Source organism: Mobula birostris, chromosome 11 (genome assembly GCF_030028105.1).
Source record: "Mobula birostris isolate sMobBir1 chromosome 11, sMobBir1.hap1, whole genome shotgun sequence".
Classification (NCBI taxonomy): domain Eukaryota; kingdom Metazoa; phylum Chordata; class Chondrichthyes; order Myliobatiformes; family Myliobatidae; genus Mobula; species Mobula birostris.
This window is the reverse complement of record NC_092380.1, coordinates 68,117,028-68,123,480: the sequence shown is the minus strand read 5'-3', so window position 1 is coordinate 68,123,480 and position 6,453 is coordinate 68,117,028.

Genomic DNA, 6,453 nt, shown 5'->3' with positions numbered 1-6,453 from the left:
ACTGGATCAAACTCGGGAACCTCCGTTCTCGTGCCCGGCGCTGATCTCACTGTGCCACCAGCCGACCTGGGTTCATGAAAAGCCCAACATAAATGCAAGCTGTTGATAAAGGTAGAGTCTTTCTGGTAAGATGGTGGCGCACTCTGATGCATCGGGCTCACTGGGTCCAACCAAAGGAGCAATTGTTCATCTTTTATGTCACTTACAACCTCAAGACACTGCTGGCTATCGAGAACGGCAGATCCACCCCACTAGCAAGTTGCTGGATAGAGGTGGAGATGGACTTGTTGCGCACTGTCGTAAATTGTTTCAGCAACCAGGGAGGAAGCAAAAGAGGCAGCGTGTGGAGGTGGAACATGATCCGACAGACAGTACTGGTGGTTGTCTTGAATGTAGTTGTTGTGATCACAAGACTGGTGGACATTGGTAATGTAGAATACTGCAAGTTCGATTCACTCATTTGTTGGCAAAACCAACGGCGGGAGAGCTGCATGGCCTTGGTTGTTGCACGGTCCAGGCCTCATTCATGCTCAGAGTCCCCTATTGCAACTGCCGAGGAAGATGATGCCAGAGCTGGCTGTGTGCCGCTAGATTCCTCACTGGGTTGGAGTCTGGCCCCTCCTGTTGGTGCTGCCCTCCAGTGTTCACTCAGAGTAAGACAAGCTGGATTGCCTTTGTCTGTGGCTGCACTGCATGATACATGGAACTGCAGCAGGCTGGTGTTGCAGAAACATGTCTCTAGGACGACGTCCATGCACCATCAAAGTACAGGCTATGACACTCAGGAACTTTGATAATATTGTTTTTTTTTGGTGACTATGTTTTTCTGTTCTCGTAATTACATGTGCTATAAATGTTGTGTGCTGTCTGTGACTGTTAGTTCTCTGTTTTGCATCCTGGCCCCAGAGGAACACTGTTCGTTTAGCTGTATTTCATGTGTATGGTAAATGACAATTAAGCTTGAACTTCAACTTGATTTTCTTTCCAGATGCCAAACAAATTCACAGTGCTGCACTGTTAAATCTGAACTACCAGAGGCATTTTAATAGTAGTTTATTTAATAGTATGTTTTATTTTTATTTAATTAAAAATGTACTGTTTTCATCTTTTTAAATTCCATCCATATTTCAATGGAACAGAACATGTAACCCTCAGAAGCTTTGTCAGTCAAGTTAATACCCCTCTTTTACACTCTCTCCACTCTTCTCCTTTCACCACTGCTAACTAATCTTGAAATCTAATGGCATGGACATCGGTTTCTCCAGCTTCCGGTATGTTATTTTACCTCCCCCTTTCCTCTTTTTCTATTCCCCACTCTGGCCTCTTACCGCTTCTCCTATCAGTTCCCCCGGTGCCCTTCCTCTTCCCCTTTCTCCCATGGTCCACTTTCCTCTCCTATCAAATTACTTCTTCTCCACCCTTTTGTCTTTTCCATCCATCACCTCCCAACTTCTTACTTCATCCCACCTCCCTGGCTTCACCCATCACCTGCTAGTTTGTCCTCTTTCCCCTCCTCCCCTCCTCCTCACCTTCTTACACTGGCATCTACCATGTTCCTTTCTGGTCCTGATGAAAGGTCTCAGCTCAAAACGTTGACAGTTTATTCATTTCTGTAAATACTGCTTGACCTGCTGAGTTCCTCCAGCTGAGTTCCAGCATTTTGTATGTGCTGTTCAAAATCAATTGTTTCCTCTGTCAGAACATTACCTCTTCTGCATCTTGTCAGCCCCGTAACCCAGCCCACCATTATCTGTCATCCATGCAAACTTCTCATTTGTCTTTACACTTGGCCATTGTAACTCAAACACAAGAGATTCTGCTAATGCTGGAAATCCAGAGCAACGCACACACAAAATGCTAGAAGAACTCAGCAGGTCAGGCAATTTCTATGGAAATGAATAAACAGTTGACATTTTGGGCCAAGAACCTTCTTCAGGACTAGAGAGGAAGGGGTGGGGGGAGATGCCAGAATAAAGGATTGGAGAAGAATGAATCTGACAGGAGAGGAGAGTGGTCTATTGGACAAAGGGAAGAAGGAGGGGCACCGGGGGAAGTGAGAGTCGGGTGAGGAAAAGAGATAAAAGCTTACAGTGGGGAATAGAAGAAGAGGGAAGGGGGAAGGAAAAAAATTACTGAAAGAAAAAATCAATGTTCATGCCACCAGGTTGGAGGCTAACTAAACGTAATATGAGGTGTTGCTCCTCCACCCTGAGAGTGGCGTCACCATGGCAAAAGAGTAGGCCGTGGACCAACATATGGGAATGGGGATAGGAATTAAAATGTTTGGCCATTTGGAAATTCCGCTTTTGGCAGATGGAGCGGACATGCTTGACAAAATGTTCCTCCAATTTACTTTTGGTCTCATCAATATAGAGAAGGCCACATAGGGAGCACCAGGTACAATAGATAACCCCAAGAGATTCGCAGGTGAAGTGTTGCCTCACCTGGACTACTTAGATCCCTGAATGGAGGTGAGTGGGCAGGTGTAGCATTTCTGTCACTTGCAGGGATATGTGCCCATCGGGGACATTAGTGAGAATGGACAAATGGACAAAGGAATTATGGAGGGAGCAATCCCTGTGGGAAATGGAGTGCGGTGGGAGGTGGCAGGAGGGGGAAGGTAAAGATGTATGCAATCCTCTCACTGGCCTCGTATGCAAACTTGGCTCACTACCTGACTCTGCTAACAGCCATGGGACTCAGTGATGAGAAAGCCACCTTTCATAAACAATGTACGTCTAGGATCAATATGATTTTGGGTTCAAAAGGGAAGTTAGGACATTCCAATTAAGGACACATAGGTTGTAGTGAATGCTGTGTAAATACTGCCCATACACTGTTATCAGTAGCCCAGAAATATCATCGTTCCCCAGCATAAGATTATAAAGAAGTTTAATTTACCAAATTTTCGACTTCAACAAATAGTTACAGAAAAAGAAAAGAAAAATAAAAGTATTTGTCACATTCCAAACCTCCCTCAAAGGCCATCTTGAACAAATTGGCTCTCTCTCAGCAGCCACTCATCTGCACAAAGCACTTGCTGCAACGGGGACTCTCCTTCCAACGGCATTCTGCGGCATCGTCCCTCGTGCCCCACTCCGCAGCTCCTGCCAAAATGCCCCAAACTAGACTGGTGTGGTGGCATCCATTATTCTCGTGAGACCATGGATTCGCACATGGAAAGGTTCTCCAGGGCGCAGGCCTGGGCAAGGTTGTATAGAAGACCGGCAGTTGCCCATGCAGCAAGTCTCCCCTCTCCATGACACCGATGTTGTCCAAGGGAAGGGCAAGGGCCGATACAGCTTGGCATCAGTGTCGTCGCAGGAGTTGCCACAACGAGGTTGAAGGCAACGTCGGACTGCCTTAGGGACTCCAGCTCCGGACTTGTCCTCAGGGTTTACTCCCGACGCCTTTCCCATGAGTGGGTATGGCCGCAAGGCAGCGGAGGTTTGAAATCAGAGCTTTCTCTCTCTTGGATGGACTGCCTTCCCAGGCTGACGAGCTCCATCTACCCAAAGCACTGGTTTTAAGGCACCAGGGCCCGCCTTCGCCCCTTCTCCTGTCAGTAGAAACAGTTCCGCCGGGCTTAGAGGCTAAGCCATACGAGAAGGCCAGGAATTGGACTTGGTTGTCAGAGGCTATTTGAGGCGCATGCGGTGAGGAGAATTTTTAGGTAGTGGGAGCTTGTCCCCACTACCACCCCTCCGCTTGACAATCTTGGAACCCAAACCAAACCAGACTCTGAATCTGATCCCGCCCAGTTCTCCCGAATCTTCCACTGGACAGAAAGTTACAATTGGCTGACACAACATTCCTAAGTTGGATAACATTGTCCTTCAGCCAAAGCCAAAACACTCTTACCAGCAGAACACACTGCTTTTACAGAAAATGCTAAAATAAAATACCTCACAGCATAGCATAGAAATCTTACCACGTGTTTGGTGGTAGGATCTCGTTCAAAATGGTGAAAGTTGTAGAGAATGATGCATTGGAAGCAGGGGCTCATGGGGTGGTATGTGATGACAAGAGGAACTCTATTCCTGTTAAAGAGGTGGGAAGATGGGATGAGCACAGATGTCCGGGAAATGAAAGAGATGCGGGTGAGGGCAATGTCTATGATGGAGGAAGGGAAACCTCATACTTTGAAGAAGGAAGACATCTCCAATGTCCTGGAAAGGAAAGCTTAATGCTGGGAACAAATATGGTGGAGACAAAGGAACCAAGAAAAGGGAATAGTTTTTTTTACAGGAGAGAGGGTGGAAAGAGTTATAGTCAAGACAGCTGTGGGAATTGGTAGGTTTATAAAAAGATGTAGTAGAGAGCTTGTCTCCAGAGATTGAGAAAGGGGAGAGAGGTGTCAGGAATGGACAAAATGAATTTAAGGGCAGGATGGAAAAAGGAGGCAAAATTGATGAAATTAATGAGCTCAGCATGGGTGCATGAAGCAGTACCAATGCAGTTGTCAATGTAGCGCAGGAAGAGTTGGGAAGCATTGCCAGGAAAGATTTGGAAGATGGACTGTTCTACGTAGCCAATGAAAAGGCAGCCATAGCTGGGGCCCACGACTACCTATAACAAAGTTTGTGAATCTGTTGTTAGATGTTACCTTGGCATCTGCCCTGTAGAGGCCATTAAGACTGAGCTATAAGCTTTTAGGAGCAGTGACCAGCAGCTTGATTTACTTTCTCGAACTAAATTTTTGTAGGCATCCTAAATAGAGACATTAAGTTAAGCACATCATTGTTGAATCACTGGAAATAAGCATTTCTATGTTCAAATATGGTTTAACTTCTACTGCTAAACTTTATTAAATGCATGAAAACCTTGATATGGGGGCAGTAGTTTTCAAACTACAGCTGAAACCTACATTACATGGATAAGAGACAGAACTGGATGAGGATTATGGGGAACAGGCACAGAGGACAAGTTGAGGTCAGCGTAGATCAGCCGTGATCATATTGAATAGGGAGTAGACTTGAAGGTACAGAGTGCCCTATTCCTTCTCCTATTTCCTTGTACAGTAGTGCATGGAAGTGGAAATAGGTAGTCTTGGCAAGGCTACAGGTTTAATAAAAAGGGGTTGAATACAGGACAAGATCTGCAGATGCTGGAAATCCAAGCAACACAGACAGAATGCTTGAGGAACTCAACAGGCCAGGCAGCATCTACGGAAAAGATTAAACAGTCGATGTTTCAGGCCGAGACCCTTCATCGGGACTCGAGTTGGAGAGCAGCAGAGATCACAGAGGGGGAGCAATGAGAAAGGGTTTCACTGAACTCCCGTCAAAGGGAAGATTTGAACTTCTTCAGGGTAGTCATCCCTGGAAGAGACATTGCAGTGTAGTCGTAGCACAAAGATGAGAAAATTGGCAGATGCTGGAAACCCAAGGTAATGGTTTCTCTGTAAGGTTTCACTGCTAATGTAATGGTTCCTCTGTAGCAGCAATGTTTGGGTTATTTCTAGAGATAACAGGGGCTTTGGAATGTGCGCCATCCAATGCGAGGAGTGTTGTTTCTTTCTTGTGTGGCTGAGGGGAGGTATTCGCAGTCTTTTGTTGGCGAGAGATGAGGAGAGAGCAGTGAGCTGGTAGACTGCAGGACGGAGTGGACTTGGAGTGAGGGTCCGGGAGTCGATGACACTCGGAGAAAAACGATGGGGAATTCAAGACAGAAGACTGTGAGCTCCTACGTACACAATAGACTGTTTCATTAAAATGGGCCCTTTTTTTTTCTGTACTAACTCTATAGTCAAATTATAAAGCTCAATTGTTTAATTGCATACGGTGTACCGTCTGATCTTTCATGGTACTGAGTTGTAACAGGGGAACACATCATGCAGCATCCACACAAACGAAACTTCACCAGTTTGGCAGGGGGGGGGGGGGCGGGGTGACTGTCATCCCCTACAGTAACACAGCCTGCCAAACCTGGGTTACACCAAGCATCTGCAGGAGTTGAATACAGGAGTTGGAGTACAGTATTATGTTCAAGTTGTACATGATTTTGGTGAGGCCAAATTTAGAGTATTGTAGGTAGATAGGCAAGTTTAGAGTATTGTGTGCATTTCTGGTCTCCTACCTACAGGAAAGATATTAATAAGCGTAAAAGAGAACAGAGAATATTTACAAGGATGTTGCCAGGACTTGCGGACCTGAATTACAGGGAAATGTCGAATAGTCTAGGATTTTATTCCCTGGATTGGAGGAGAATGAGGAGAGATCTTATAAGGGTCTACGTTACGAGGGGTATACATAAAGTGAATGCATGCAGGCTTCTTCCCCTCAGGATGAATGAGACTACAGCTCGAGGTCATAGATTTAAAGTGAAAGGTGAAATACTTAAACGGGAATCTGAGTAGAAACTTCAGCACTCAGAGGGTGGTGTGACTGTGGAAGGAGCTGCCGTCTTAAGCAGTAAATACAGATTTATTTGTAACATTTAAGATAAGTTTGC